Genomic DNA, 17,164 nt, shown 5'->3' with positions numbered 1-17,164 from the left:
AGAATTAAACCCTGGACATGTAGTTTTACCTTTCCATGATCTGCCTGTGATGAACTCCCATTCTAGTGAATGGGTTTTCAGGGCCTGCGTTATATCAGACCATTCAACCAAGTATGATTCCAACCATAGCAGCCTTTCTCTGTTTGCCCATTGCCCACGTACACATCAGAAACATCGGACACCATTCAAAAGATAGACACAAAAAGCTGTAGTAACTCAGTGGGACAGGCAGCATCTCTGGAGAACAGGAATGGGTGATGTTTCGGGTTGAGACCACTCTTCAGACAAAGTATATTGAGGTGATGTTTCGGGTTGAGACCACTCTTCAGACAAAGTATATTGAGAAGTATTTTTTTGGAGGCTTGTGGCTATAACATTTCATCCCCAACAGGAGTATACAAGGTTAATTCCCGGGATGGCGGGACTGTCATATGCTGAGAGAATGGAGCAGCTGGGCTTGTACACTCTGGAGTTTAGTAGGATGAGAGGCGATCTCATTGAAACATATAAGATTGTTAAGGGCTTGGACACACTAGAGGCAGGAAGCATGTTCCCAATGTTGGGGAGTCCAGAACCAGGGGCCGCAGTTTAAGAATAAGGAGTAAGCCATTTAGAACAGAGATGAAGATACACTTTTTTTCACAGAGAGTTGTGAGTCTGGAATTCTCTGCCTCAGAGGGCGGTGGTGGCAGGTTCTCTGGATGCTTTTAAGAGAGAGCAAGATAGGGCTCTTTAAAATAGCGGAGTCAGGGGATATGGGGAGAAGGCAGGAACGGGGTACTAATTGAGGATGATCAGCCATGATCACATTGAATGGTGGTGCTGGCATGAAGGGCCAAATGGCCTACTCCTGCACCTATTGTCTATTGTCTATTGACATGCATGAAGTGCTGGGATGTTGGGTAAGAGGAGAGTAATGGGGAGGGATAGCGTCAGCCAAGAGTAATCCCCTTCCCATCTGATCAACCACACTAAAGTATAATACGTCTCTGGATGTCTGCATGCACACATTCACCCCCAACACCATAGAAGTGCTTCACTCTCACTCTCTTGATCTTTCACAGTTTTCGCTTTCATAATCAAAACACAACACTGACAATGTCAATTTTTTTAAAATCCTGCCGATGCTGGAAATCAGAATCAAAAACAGACAGTGCTAGAAATATCTCTGTAGGTCAGGCAGCACCCGTAGAAAGAGGAACAGGGTTTGTGTTTCAGATCGGAGACCCTTCATAAGAATTCAGAGGGAGAAATTAAAAATGTGTATTCTAAGTTGCCGAGTAGGTGGCAGAAGCGATAGCTAGAACACAAGGAATAACTGTGTTGGATCAAATGGATAAATATGGCACTCATGGATTAATAGGGATTTAGAGTGGAGCTGTGGTAGAGTTGCTGCCTTACAGCGCCAGGGACCTGGGTTCAATCCTGACTATGGGTGCTGTCTGTGTAGAGTTTGTACGTTCTCCCTGTGGCGGTGTGGATTTTCTCCGGGGTGCTTCGGTTTCCTCCCACACTCCAAAGACATACAGATTTACAGGTTAATTGTTTTCTGTAAAATTGTAAATTGTCTCTAGTGTGCAGGATAGTCGGGGTGATTGCTGGTTGACAGATTCGGTAGGTCAAAGAGCCTGTTTCCACGCTGTATCTCTATTGCTAATCGCCGACCTGCTGAGCTCGTCCAACACTTTGTTTTGTGCTCAAGGAACCAGCACCTGCAGGTCTCCTGTGTGTTTATCGGACTGCATTTTGTGTTCACTTTGTGGTCTCCTCTACACTGGAGTCACCAAATGCAGTGATCACAGTCCACAGTCCACATGCACTGTCACAATGATGCCCAGCGCATGCTTGGGGAACAGCACCTTATCTTCTGCCTCCATTGCAGCCTTCTCCACTCAAGACAGAATTCTGCAACTTGCATTCTATGTCTGTATCAAAACTGGTCACCAATATGTTAGAACAGTACCACACAGCAACAGGCCCCTCAGCCCACAATGCAACACAAATTGTTCTATTAGCTGAGTGTTTCTCTCATGATGATCCCAACTTAACCTGCTGGACATGTCCCTTTAGTTCTGCTATTATCAATCGGTTAAAAGAGCAAGTATCCCTCTAATTAATCGCCATTAACCTGTCCCTCACACTGCCATAGATATTCTCTTACACCATAAGGAGCAGAATTAGGCCATTCAGCCCAACAAGTCTGCTCTGCCATTCGATCATGGCTGATCAATTTTTCCCTCTCAAGCCCATTCTCCTGCCTTTTCCCTGCAACCTTTAATGTCCTTGCTAAGCAAGAACCTATCAATGTTCATTTTTAAAATACCCAATGACTTGACCCCACAGCCATCTGTCTGTGGCAATGAACTTAGTTTAGTTTAGAGTTACAGAATGGAAACAGGCCCTTCAGCCCACTGAGTTCACACTGACCAGTGATTCCAGCACATTAACATTATCCAACATCCTAGGGACAATTTATACCAAGCCAATTAACCTACAAACCTGTACATCTTTGGAGGGTGGGAGGAAACCCACACAAGTCATGGGTAGAACATACAAACTCCGTTCAGCAAGCACCCGTAGCCAGGATTGAACCCAGGTCTCTGGCGCTGTAAGCAGCAACTCTACCGCTGCACCACCATCCCGCCCAACTTCAAGGATTCACCACCTTCTGGCTGAAGAAATTCCTCCTCATCTACATTGCTCCTCCTCCCTTGGTCCTATCCATCTCTTCTCAGATCAACTGAAACCACCTTTGTTCTACTTCCCAGTTCTGATGCAGGATCTACAACTTGAAGCATGTACGTAATTTTCTTTCCACTTTCTCTTTCCCCAAGTGTTGGTAGGCCTGCAGGTGTTTCCAGCATTTCCACTTTGTATTATAGCAACGTCATTGATGTCTTTGTTTCTCTTCCGTTCACGCCATTTTACCCTAAAATATTTCCTTTTACCTTCTCCCCACTTCTTCACCCATTTCATCATTCTGTCCTTCTGAGTTCGATTATCTTTTTGCTAGAATTTGTACCTTTGTTTCTGTGCAGCATAATTCAACATTGCTTCCAGACACACATAAATAATATTAGCAGGTATTCACTGAAAGTCTCACGCAACAAACTGAAACAACAGACTGCAAACTAAGCATTTTTCAAGGTGTTTGACCATGAACTACTTATTCGCTCCGTTTTGGAATAATATTTCAAAGTTCATTTACTGGCTGGATGCATAATCCAGCTACGGCAAATTTACTGAAGAACAACCTTTGACAAGGTGCCTTTGGTTACAGTTGAATGATTTATTATTGTCACATGTATCGAGGTACATGAAAAGTCGCCTCGAGATTAATCCCCGTGATAATTGGGTTAGTTTATGACGAGTGTTTGATGGCTCAGGGCCTGTACTCGCTGGAGTTTAGGTCATAAGGAATAGTAGAATTAGGCCATTCGGCCCATCACGTCTACTCCGCCATTCAATCATGGCTGATCTATCTCTCCCTTCTAACCCCATTCTTCTGCCTTCTCCCCATAACCTCTGACACCTGTACTAAGATTAGAAGGATGGGGGAGGGGGGAGGGGTGGACCTCATTGAAACTTACCAAATAGTGAAAGGTTTGGATAGAGTGGATGCGGAGAGGGTGGTTCCAATGGTGGAAGAGTGTCCAGGACCAGAGGGCACAGCCTCAGAATGAAAGGACGTATCTTTAGAAAGGAGACAAGGAGGAATTTATTTGGCCAGAGGATGGTGAATCAGTGGAATTCATTGCCAAGTCATGTGTATTTTTAAAGCGGAGATTGACAGGTTCTTGATTAGTAAGGGTGTCAAAGGTTATGGGGAGTAGACAGGAAAATGGGGTTGAGAGGGAATGATAGATCAGCTGTGATGGAATGGTGTAGACTCAATGGCCTAATTCTGCACCTATGACTTCTGAACTAATGAACTACGACAGATGGCACAATGGGCTAAGTGTTCGGCTGGCAACCGGAAGGTAGCCGGTTCGAATCCCGCTTGGAGTGCATACTGTCGTTGTGTCCTTGGGCAAGACACTTCAACCACCTTTGCCTGTGTGTGAATGTGTGTGAATGTGTGAGTGATTGGTGGTGGTCGGAGGGGCCGTAGGCGCAGAATGGCAGCCACGCTTCCGTCAGTCTGCCCCAGGGCAGCTGTGGCTACAGAAGTAGCTTACCACCACCGAGTGTGACTGAGGAGTGAATGAATAATGCGATGTAAAGCGCCTTGAGTATTAGAAAGGCGCTATATAAATCCCATCCATTATTATTATTATACCATTCAATCAAGTCAGATAATACTATACAATCAACCCCCCATCAGTCTGTAGAAGGGTTTCGGCCCGAAATGTTGCCTATTTCCTTCACTCCATAGATGCTGCTGCACCCGCTGTGTTTCTGCAGCATTTTTGTGTATCTTCGATTTTCCAGCATCTGCAGTTCCTTCTTAAATACAATCAACCCAAACTCGAGTACAATAGGGAGAGAAAATGGGAAGATACAGAGTGCAGAATATAGTAAAAACACATTACCTATCCATGTTCTCTAGAGATGGTCATGCTGCCTGACCTGCTGAGTTACTCCAGCACTTGGTCTTATTTAGTATTGAACCATTCTACAAGACATGTATTAATTTCGCTTCTGTAGCAGAACGCACACATAAATCTCTCCAGATCTCAATGTAAAGTATATAATTATCAACAGAAAATGTATAAATCCTGAAGCATATTTTAAAAGTCTGTAACAATTACTGTAACAGAAACCTAAATTGTGTTTCCTCATTAGAAAATAATTTCCTGTCTCCTTTTTGTACATGCATTTAACGGTAATAGTGGAATGATTTTAGATAAAGAAGATAGATACAAAATGCTGGAGTAATTTAAAGGGGACAGGCAGCATCTCTGGATTGATGGAATGGGCGACGTTTCGGGTAGAGACCCTTCCTCATTGACCCCCCTTTTATTGAAGAAGGGTCTCGACCCCAAACGTCACACATTCATTCCTTCTAACCAGAGGTGCTGCCTGTCCCGCTGAGTTACTCCAACATTTTGTGTCTATCTCCGAGGTAAACCAGCATCTGCAGTCCATTCCTACCAATGATAAACGCAATCAATTCGATATTGGGCTGACTATCCCTGAAATGAAAACGGAAAATGCTGGGAATACTCAGCAGGTCAGGCTGAACCTGTAATTTATCTCACTTCAGGTAGCCCCGGTATTCCCTCTCCACCACCCAAGTCGCGCCAGCTTCTTGTTTTCACCCAACAAACACGTCTTTGCATATCTTTCATTCGTTGTTCTTTATCTCCCTACATCATCGTCTACATCTCTCGTTTCCCTTATCCCTAACCGGTCCGAAGAAGGGTCTCGACCCGAAACGTTACCCATTCCTTCTCTCCAGAGATGCTGCCTGTCCCGCTGAGATACTCCAGCATTTTGTGTCTATCATCGAGCGAACATTTCAGGTTTGGAGACCCCGGGTTGCAAACGCCCAGGTTATCCTCATTGAACATGAACGCGCAGTTTTTGAAAAGTGTAATTACGAGAAAGAGTCAATAGGCATCGATACAGAAAATGAGTGGTTTATAGCCGAAGGTACCCTTTATGTATTGATCGATAAAGTGCTTTTGATCTCTTTTCCTTAATGTTAAACAGCGGGAGATTGACACTGATGCTGCCTTTGGATATAGTTCCTGTGGACATTGAAAGTGTGCAAGTCCCAAAAGAGCAGTTGAGAGCTGATAGTATTGTCCAACATTAGCACAAATGAATTCGTCTCCAAAAAGTGGTCTTTGCTTTGTATTCACCGGTTTTGCACCGTCTAAATATTTTGTTTTGGGTTTTTTCAATTAAAACATACGTTTTAAAGTAACACTTTAAAATATTTTGTAGAAACAAAGAACTGAGGATACACAAAAATGCTGGAGAAACTCAGCGGGTGCAGCAGCATCTATGGAGCGAAGGAAATAGGTAACGTTTCGGGCCGAATCCCTTCTTCAGACTGATAGGGGGTGGCGGGGAGAAGCTGGTTTTATACCAAAGAAAGAATTAAAGTGCTGGAGTAACTCAGCGGGTCAGGCTGGAGTCAAAAGTGTTTTATTGTCATATGCCCCCGATAGGGCAATGAAATTCTTACTTGCTGCAGCACAACAGAATATGTAAACATAGTACATAACGGGAGAAGGAAAAATAAGTTCAGTGTGTGTGTATATACACATGCACACATACTCAATAAATATCAAATATAGTGCAATAATAATATCTGGATAGAAGGAATGGGTGACGTTTCTAGTGGAAACTCTTCTTCAACCCGTCTGAAGGGTTCCGACACGAAACGTCACCTATCCATTTTCTCTGGAGATGCTATTACCTGACCAGCATTTGTGTCTAAGACCCAAAACGTCTCCCATTCCTTCTCCCCAGAGATGCTGCCTGTCCCGCTAAGTTACGCCAGCTTTTTGTGTCTATCTTCGGGTTAAACCAGCATCTGCAGTTCCTTCTAATACATGTTAAAATGAGTGTTTAAAGCAAGTATGGGTGCAAATTTAGGGTTAGGGTTAGGGTTAGGGTTAGGGTGGGATCTCCGCGGTCCAGCGCTGGAGGTTTGGGAACTTCTCGGAGCTAACTTCAGCGGCAGAGACCCCCGGCATCGGGAAGCGCCGGGTCCGAACAGCGGGTCGGCTCTGACTCTGGCTCTGACTGTTCCCCGGCTGGGCCAAACCCCTTGCTGTTACTGAGACGAAGAACTACAATGTCTGAAGAATAAAACGACGCACAAATGTCTGACCGTGAAATAGGATTTCAGCGGGAGACCCGCAGCAATCTAATTGCAACGTTTGTTATTGTGAAACGAATATAAATGTCACAAAGTGCTGGAGTGAATCAGCGGGTCAGGCAGCGTCTCTAGAGAACATGGATATGTGGCGTTTTGGGTCGGGGCTGATCGGTCTGAAGAAGGTTATGTTCTACGTTCTAGATCCATGTTAGAAACATAGAAACATAGAAATTAGGTGCAGGAGTAGGCCATTCGGCCCTTCGAGCCTGCACCGCCATTCAATATGATCATGGCTGATCATCCAACTCAGTATCCCGTACCTGCCTTCTCTCCATACCCTCTGATCCCCTTAGCCACAAGGGCCACATCTAACTCCCTCTTAAATATAGCCAATGAACTGGCCTCGACTACCCTCTGTGGCAGGGAGTTCCAGAGATTCGCCACTCTCTGTGTGAAAAAAGTTCTTCTCATCTCGGTTTTAAAGGATTTCCCCCTTATCCTTAAGCTGTGACCCCTTGTCCTGGACTTCCCCAACATCGGGAGCAATCTTCCTGCATCTAGCCTGTCCAAACCCTTAAGAATTTTATAAGTTTCTATAAGATCCCCTCTCAATCTCCTAAATTCTAGAGAGTATAAACCAAGTCTATCCAGTCTTTCTTCATAAGACAGTCCTGACATCCCAGGAATCAGTCTGGTGAACCTTCTCTGCACTCCCTCTATGGCAATAATGTCCTTCCTCAGATTTGGAGACCAAAACTGTACGCAATACTCCAGGTGTGGTCTCACCAAGACCCTGTACAACTGCAGTAGAACCTCCCTGCTCCTATACTCAAATCCTTTTGTTATGAAAGCTAACATACCATTCGCTTTCTTCACTGCCTGCTGCACCTGCATGCCCACTTTCAATGACTGGTGTACCATGACACCCAGGTCTCGCTGCATCTCCCCTTTTCCTAGTCGGCCACCATTTAGATAATAGTCTGCTTTCCTGTTTTTGCCACCAAAATGGATAACCTCACATTTATCCACATTATACTGCATCTGCCAAACATTTGCCCACTCACCCAGCCTATCCAAGTCACCTTGCAGTCTCCGAGCAGTCTCCAGAGACGCTGCCCGACCCGCTGAGTGTATATTCTGTGGTGCTGCTGCTGCAAGTAAGAATGTCATTGTTCTACCTGGGACATGTGACAATAAACAAAACACCGTTTACTTGAGGCTTGAGTTATTCCAGCACTTTGTGTCTTTTTTTTGTCAACCACCATCTGCAGTTTCCTCAGCGGGTGAGGCAGCATCTCTGGTCTCGACCCGAAACGTCGCCCATTCCTTCTCTCCAGAGATGTTGCCTCACTCGCTGAATTACTCCAGCATTTTGTGTCTACCTTCGATTTAAATTAACCAGCATCCGCAGTTCTTTCTTACACATCTGCAGTTTCATTTTCTCCTGATTTAAATGCCACAGGTCCCATTCCTGCCCTCGTGAACCACGGAATATCCGAGTGCAGCCTCGTTTCTCACGTGGATTCCACGCCTTCAATCACGCTTCACCCTGTTCCTCCGGGTGGAATTCGGCACCTTTCGCCCCCTGCTAACCCTTGGCTGTATAGATAGATGCCTGTGGGAAGGCAGAGCACCACTGTGCAAATGAGATGAGGATTTGTTGCGAAGAAATCTCTTAAGAAATACCACAAAATATTTGAATGCAGAACCACCATCCTCAGATTACCCTGACCTCCCATCTACCTCTTTGGAGAACCTCGGATTGGACTTTTACTGGCCTTTAACTTGCACTGGATGTTAGTCTCTTTCTCTTGTATCTGTACAATACAATACGGTTATATTCGTCACATTGCACGTAAAGTGCAAGTGAAATGACACTATGGGCGGCTTGATTTTACTCATGTATAATAGAAACATAGAAAAATAGGTGCAGGAGTAGGCCATTCGGCCCCTCGAGCCTGCACCGCCATTCAATATGATCATGGCTGATCATCTAACTCAGTAATTACCAATCTTTCCGATGACTGGATAGCACGCAACAAAAAACGTTTTAAAGTGTAGGAAGGAACTGCAGATGCTGGTTTACACCGAAGATAGACACACAATGCTGGAGTATCTCGGCGGGACAGGCAGCATCTCTGGAGAGAATGGATAGGGGACGTTTCGAGTCGAGACTCTTCTTCAGAAACCAGTGAATTATTTTTACTGTACCTCGGTACGTGTGACAATAAAATAACTAAGTTGCAGGGGAAACAGCACTGGACTGATCTGCAAGGTTCCACTAGAGAAATGCAGTGAAAACTGGGCGTTTGATACTGTCGTTTGAGAGGAGATTGTCCCGCAAGTGACGAGGCTCCGCTTCTCATCACCACTTCTCGGACTGATCCTTCCAACCTGCACTTGGTACCACCTCCAGGGACCGACTGGAACCTCCAAAAATACGGGAATATCCCCAGACTATGCTGGAAAACAAACACAGCAGGTGCGGCTGCATGTGTGGCAAGAGAAACGCTACGCTTCAAATCGAAGTTCTTTCGTAAGAACTCAGACAACTCGACCTGGACCTGGACCTGGGACGTTACCATTTTCTCTTTCCACTGATGCTGCCTCTGACTGGCTGAGTTTTGACATTTCCCCCTTTCATTTCATATTTCCAGCGTCTGCAGTTAGAATCACAGTTAGAGGACATGGACACAAACCCTTCAGCCCAACTTGTTCAAGGTGGCATTCTGGGCTAATCCTATTTGCCTGTATTGGAGCCATATCCACCTCTATCCATGTACTCCTATCCATGTACTACAACCTCTTCTATCCATATACTTTTTTTTGGACGATTTTCTCCATCACGAGAAAGTGGGATCATTTAGAGCTCGCGTGAACTGGTGATCGGTGGTCGGCGTAGACTCGGTGGGCCAAAGGGCCTGTTTCCATGGTATATCTCTAAACCAAACTAAATTCTGCTCTGCAACCACACCAGAGTCTAGATTAAACACGCGAAATCCAGAGTAGGGTTTGAATGTTCAGGCAGGTGACAATTACATTGAAGACAGACACTCTCAGACTGAAGAAACGTCCCCTCTCCATTCTCTCCAGGGATGCTGCATGGCCCGCTGAGTTACTCCAGCATTGTGTGCCTGCCTTCGGTGTAAACCAGCATCTGCAGTCCCTTCCTTCACAATTGCATTGGTGGTGGTACATGCAAGCGGAAAGGATTCTTGAACTCTGTAACCGAAGTTAATTAGTTGACCTTAATGCCAAACAAACAGCAATAACAGAACCGTCACCTTAGTAATAACGTGTCACAGTCGACGGTGGCTCTCTCCTTCAATGTTAATAATTAAAACTTCAACTCTAATACACACACAGGCGCACGGACACGGGCAGAGATTTTTTTAGAGAATCGAAAACTAGATCCTAAATTGATTGCAATAAAAGTAAGGGAAAATGTTTCCTAACGAATGGGATTTTCCCTGACAGGCAGTACAAAGTGAAGGGTCTCAAAAATGCTGGAGAAACTCAGCGGGTGCAGCAGCATCTATGGAGCGAAGGAAATAGGCAACGTTTCGGGACGAAACGTTGCCTATTTCCTTCGCTCCATAGATGCTGCTGCACCCGCTGAGTTTCTCCAGCATTTTTGTGTACCTTCGATTTTCCAGCATCTGCAGTTCCTTCTTAAACACAAAGTACAAAGTGAAGGTTGTTTCTCCCATTAAGCACAATACAAGCGGTTGGCTGGGGTACAAGGTGAACTCAAAGGACACACATGATTACCAATTCTAGGCTTGCCTCAAAACTCCCCCAGTCTGAAGAGTCTACACCCGTTGCCCATAAAATAAGTATCTGTTTACGAACCGACTGAGAACCAGCAGGTGCTGAAATATACCAGTGCACAGTTACAAGCAAATGTCGTACAATTCACGTGTCGGATATGTCAATCCTTTCTCATTTCTATGTATCTCGCCGTTTGTTAAACCAAAAACAGCATAATTCACCAGCAAAGTATAATCAACCTGTCATATTTACGTTCAGATCTTTAATATCTGAAATACATTTCCGCTGCAACAACTGACACGTTCAACAAAAAAAAAATCTTTCACAGCAATCTATTCGGAATGTTAAAACATTATATCTGAATTGAATGGAATATGAAATGCGATCTTACGGCGTACGGCAGGTAGACAGGCATAATATTACCCGAAATTTACTTTCCATAAACAAAGGCGAGCCGTAGAGTAATCCACAAATTCCTCCTTCCTTTCCCTCGCCGCCTTTTGAGGGTTTCTGCAACATACAACAGTGAGATGAAACGCGAGGGCGCGGCAGCCGCCAGCTTGCTAGATGCGATTCGCCGTGCGGGGGGACACGTGGAATTGACCAGAGCCCGGCTCGCTTGCCACGCTCCGAGCGCATTGCCTGGGCAATTGGTCTGTGCAAGCAGCGCCGAGTTACGGTAGTAGTAATTCACCGACACAAGTTCCCGTTATAGGAGTAGAATTTTAGTCTCCTCCGCCATCAATCGTGTCTGATCTAGCTCGGCATCCTAATCCAATTTTCCTGCGTTCTCCCCATAACCATTGACACAGTTCTAATCAAGATTTTTTTTTCTATCTGTGCCTTATAAATATCCACTGACTTGGCCTCCACAGCCCTCTGTGGCAATGAGTTCCACAGGCTAACTACCCTCTGACTAAAGAAGTTCCTCCTCACCTCCTTTCTAAAAGAGTGACCTTTAATTCTGAGGCCATGACCTGTGGTCCTAGACTCTCCCACCAGTGGAAACATCCTTTTGCACACCCACTTCTGTAATTTTCAATGAGGTCCCCCCTCAATCTTCTAAACGGCAGCGAGTAGAGGCCCAGTGCTGTCAAACACTCATCATGTGCTAACCCACTCATTCCTGGAATCATTCATGTAAACCTCCTCTGGACCCTCTCCAGAGCCTGCACATCCTTCGGACTCAGACCATTGTGGACCAAGACCTACCTGCACTGTATCTCGCTCCTGGCACATTGAAACTGCTATCTGCAAGGAACAGCACCTGGTATTCCATTTTGGGTATATTACAAAGAAACATTGCCCATTGGCAATCATTCTCCAGTTTTAGGAAACATCCCTCCCCATTTGCACCTTGCCCCCCCCCCCTTTCTTTTGTGTGCCCTCTCACCCCAGTGTGCATCAATTTCTCCCATTATCCCTCCTCCCCCCTCCCCCTCCCACTCCCTTCCTCCTATATCCCTCTCTCTTGCTTTTCATTTCACTCCCTTTCTACTCCTCTCTTGATCTGACACCCTCTTGATTGCTGTTTGTCCACTTTTGCCTCATTTTCATCTCTAGCCTTTGTCTTGGTCTGCTAAACACCCCCCCCCCCCCCCCCCCCACCCTTACCTGTATCCACCTATCACTCGCCAGGCTTTGTCCCACTCGCACACCTTCCAGCTTACTCCCCTAGCACCACAATCAGTCTGAAGGGTTCTGTCACCTATCCATGTCCTCCACAGAAGATTGTTCCCGATGTTGGGGAAGTCCAGGACAAGGGGTCACAGTTTAAGGATAAGGGGGAAATCTTTTAGGACCGAGATGAGGAAAAAAATTTTCACACAGAGAGTGGTGAATCCCTGGAATTCTCTCCCGCAGAAGGTAGTTGAGGCCAGTTCATTGGCTATATTTAAGAGGGAGTTAGATGTGGCCCTTGTGGCTAAAGGGATCAGGGGGTATGGAGAGAAGGCAGGTACAGGATACTGAGTTGGATGATCAGCCATGATCATATTGAATGGCGGTGCAGGCTCGAAGGGCCGAATGGCCTACTCCTGCACCTATTTTCTATGTTTCTATGCTGCCTGACCCAGTGAGTTACTCCAGCGCTTTGTATTCTACACCTCCAAGATATTGCGTAAACATATAAGGTCCATTTTAATAATAAGGAACTGCAGATGTCGGTTTTGTACCAAAGGTGTCACAAAATGTTGGAATAACTCAGCGGGTCAGGCAGCATTTCAGGAGAAAATGGATAGTCTGAAGAAGAGTTCTGACCCGAAACATCACCTATCCATTTTCTTTAGAGATGCTGCCTGACCCACTGGGTTACTCCAGCATCTGTGTCTATCTAATCTATCTAAGATACATTTTAAAATGAGTGTCGCGCTCACATAAAAGCGTGTTTAAAGCAAGTATGGGTAACAACAGCACATAAAGGGTAAGCTTTTTACACAAAGCGTGGTGGGTATATGGAACGAGGTGCCGGAGGAGGCAAGTAATATCATAACATTTAAGAAACATTTGGACAAGAACGTGGATAGGATAGGTTTAGAGAGTTTTAGGTTGTGTGTGGGCAGGTGGGACTAGTGTAGATGGGGCATGTTGGTTGGCGGGGCAAGCTGAACTGAAGGAGCTGCAGTTGCTGGTTTACACCGAAGATAGACACAAAATACTGGAGTACCTCAGCGGGACAGGCAGCATCTTTGGAGGGATGGAATGGGTAACGTTTCAGGACGAGACCCTTTTTCAGACTCTGGTTCTAAGCTGTATGGCTATATGACTCGACAAGACTGGCCACAATTTGCCACATTCAAATTCTGATTCTTAACTGGAGACCCTCTGCAATATTTTGGATAATACGTGATCCATTAACCAAAGTGGGGGTAAAAAAAAAAAAACCCCCAACAAAAACAGACTTGGTTGGTAGTCCCCTTTCTGCGGAGTTTAATGTTATAATAGAGCGATTGTTTCTCCTTTCTTTTTCCTTCTTTTCTAGGGTCTACTTTCTTTCTTTACTTCCTTCTCTAACTTCTTTTCTAAGGGGCTTTCTTTTCTCAACACTCTCTTGCACCTTCACGACTCTTGCGCACTTTCCTTACTTCCTTTACTTCTATCTTTTTCTTAAAGCTCAAAAAATGAAGCGGTACAAAAAATGTATTAAGACATATGTGTTGTGTATTATTGTAACTTACCGTACTTCTAATAAAAAAAATAAAATAAAAATATGTTGCTTTAATAGACTTGCATTTATCGAGAAACTGGAGCCCTGCATCGTATTTATAAATTGTGAGAAGAGAGGCCCATCAACAGTTTGAACTCTTCGTTGGGGAAGCAAGACATTCTTGCCAACGTTCTCATGCAAGGTACTGTGGAGAGTTAAAGGACACAGACACAACAAGATCTGGGGAACTAAATCCAAGGGCTGGAAAGGGTTTCACCAGAATATACAAAGCCAACTGAGCGAGCGACAGAATGGAGGTACCTCATCCAACTAACATGGAGGTTGAATTGGCTTGCTTCAGTGGGGAATGCTGCAGTTTAACATGCCCATTAATGCAATACACATAGATAATAAATAATAATAACAAATAAATTAATAATAACCTTAACATTAGTGCAAAATTCAAAGTGCAACCAAAGAGACTAGACAAGTTCATAGTTGCTGAGGGTAGTGTTGTGTAGTGTTCATGACCCTGATGGTTGTTGAGAAGAAGCTATTCTCAACCCTGGTGGTCACAGTTTTCATCTTCTTCCTGATGGCAGGAGTGAAGAAATGCCCCTGTCCCACTTAGGAAACCTGAACGGAAACCTCTGGAGGCTTTGCGCCCCACCCTAGGTTTCCGTGCAGTTCCCGGAGGTTTTTGTCAGTCTCCCTACCTGCTTCCACTACCTGCAACCTCCGGCAACCACCTGCAACCTCCGGGAACCGCACGGAAACCTTGGGTGGGGCGCAAAGTCTCCAGAGGTTTCATTTCAGGTTTCCCAAGTGGGACAGGGGCTGTAGCCAGGGTGGTGTGAGACTTTGGTGAGACTGGCTGCCATTTTGAGGCAGTGCAGAAGAATTTCCCGGCCATTCAGTTAATGTAAGTTACAAACAAACCTGTTCTCACTTTGCTACTTTATCTCGTTCAATTACATCCTTGCCCAGACCACTATTAGCTTTCATAAAAAAAGATGACATTTACAGATTATGCATATGTTGAGTAACTGAACAACTACCAGAGATATTTCTGGATCTTGTATCAAGAGAAATTGGTCCAGAAACTTGTTAGGACTACTCCAGAGACGGACAACGTTGCACAGTTGAAATTCGTCTTAACCCAGGTTACGAAAGGAAAACTGATTCCTGGTTTTCCAGTATGTTTTTTGTTTTGTCCCAGAATCATTTTCTCCAGCCTAAAATTCTTGCAAAATGACATCAGCAATAGTACAATCGTTTACAGTGAGCGTTTCAACCTCACTGGTCTAATAACCAACAGTTTTTATTTATTCACAGACAGCTAGATTTTACTAGTCCCATGCCCACAAGTGATTTAAAGGGCCACACTCATGCTGTATTCTTGATCTGCAGTGAAATCTGTGACTTCCAATGTGGTCTGCGTGTCCGTGGAGGTCACTCCCAGCTCTGGAACATCCACATCACCTCACGCAGGTGCTGCTGATAGGTGATTTTACACCTGTTCAAATTTCTGGATTAGAGAACTGCAACTGCAACATTGGTCAGCGCGGTGGCGCAGCGGTAGAGTTGCTGCCTTACAGCTCTAGTGACCCGGGTTCGATCTTGACTACAGGTCCTGTCTGTATGGAGTTTGTACGTTCTCCCTGTGACTGCGTGGGTTTTCTCCGGGTGCTCCGGTTTCCTCCCACTTTCCAAAGACGTGCAGGTCTGTAGATTAACCAGCTTCGGTAAAATTGTAAATGGTTCCTTGTGTGTAGGATAGTGCTAAATTATGGGGATCGCTGGTCGGTGCGGACTCGGTGAGCTGAAAGGCCCTGTATCTCTAAACTTAAACTAATGCTGATGGCCTCCTCAAAGCACAGGCATCTGGAGACTGCTCTCATTTCCTTATGAGCATTTCACCACCTACCAGAACCACTGCAGGGTTTAATGAGGTGCTTTTGCATAAAAGGCACAGTTCTTCGCCAGCCTATCCAAAATGTTCCAACTAAATCCCTCACAGAATAAAAGATAGACATAAAAAGCTGGAGTAACTCAGCGGGTCAGACAGCATCTCTGGCGAAAAGGAATAGGTGACGTTTCGGGTCGAGACCCTTCTACAGACTCCAACCCCATCTCCAACTCCAGTCCTTCTTCAGTACAGGTTAACCTCCATTCAGTAGCAACATTCTACAGTAATTTGAAGAGTGCTGCTTGTGTTGTCATATGTCCCTTTAAAAGTTGTGTTCAGAGACTGGGTTTGGTGAACCAAATGCTGACAGCTGCAAGAACTTGCAACATATCAGCATGGAATGCTGTGCTGGCAAAGTCAACTTCAGCATATGTTACAAAAAGACATTCGACAGTATCGTTCAGTGAACCTAGCAATTACTCAATTTTGATGTGCGTTTTCCAAACACCTTTAGGGTGATTGATTTAAAGTCATTATAGTATAGTAATTCGATTTTTAAACCACAGAACACAGTTCTGTTGAGTCTCTGGAAACATTAGTTTGGCTGTTATTTGAGCCAATTGTGGTCACCACACTACAAGAAGGAAGTGAAGACTTTCTTTATTATTTATTTCAGGATAATATCATAGTCTTCTATTATAATGAAAGTCCTTAATTGCAGATGCGGAATTTTGAAGGATGCTTAAAGGCTGTTTTTATAAGTGGGATGCACAACTTCGACTAACATTTTTCTTAATTTTTACTCTGTTGTAAAATCATTTTGTTGTTACTTTCTCTAATTAAGTGAATTTGTTTAAAATACAAGTGCTTTGTAATAAAGGTGTTAACAGGGTGAGACATTTTCTTCGTCCCAGTCATTTAATTCAGAATCTAGAAATATTCATGTGAGTTTTATCAATATACAATATCGGACACAAATCAATGTTTCTTGCAGCTATGTGTTAAACTCATTGCACGGTGGACATTTTCTCTTTGAAAGTTTTTAGCCAATAATTTTAGTACAATTTTCCATAGGAGGAAACAGTGGTCAGATTACATTTATTCTAAAAAATAGCAGAGCTTGTAGCAGGGTGGCTTGTTATATAATTCAGAAAGGCTGCATTATTATTCTAAATCTAAAATATGATACATTAAATTTGTTTTTGAGCCATAATTAGCAACCTAGATATGGTTATTATGTATTCTCACAACATTTTCATTAGTTCAAGACAATTGTCTTTGTGTCTCCAGGTGTATTGAATAAATATGCAAGCAATAAGTGTGTATTATTATGAGTGTGTATATGAAGCATTTGGATAAATGTGATAAAATCTTTTGTCAAAAATAACGAGGAAAGTTGAAATAATATTTTGATCTTCGTCAAAATCCATTCTCCATTCTCAACAGCACTGCGAGAACACCATCTCCACATGGACCGCTATAGTTCAGGAAGGCTACAGGTGAGGGGCAATAGATACTGGTCTTGTATCCTCTGCCCAAGATTGAATGTTTAAAGAAGGACAGT

This window comes from Amblyraja radiata, chromosome 13, assembly GCF_010909765.2.
Source record: "Amblyraja radiata isolate CabotCenter1 chromosome 13, sAmbRad1.1.pri, whole genome shotgun sequence".
NCBI classification, from domain to species: Eukaryota; Metazoa; Chordata; class Chondrichthyes; order Rajiformes; family Rajidae; genus Amblyraja; species Amblyraja radiata.
The sequence above is the reverse complement of the archived record's forward strand: the minus strand, read 5'-3'. Positions refer to the sequence as shown.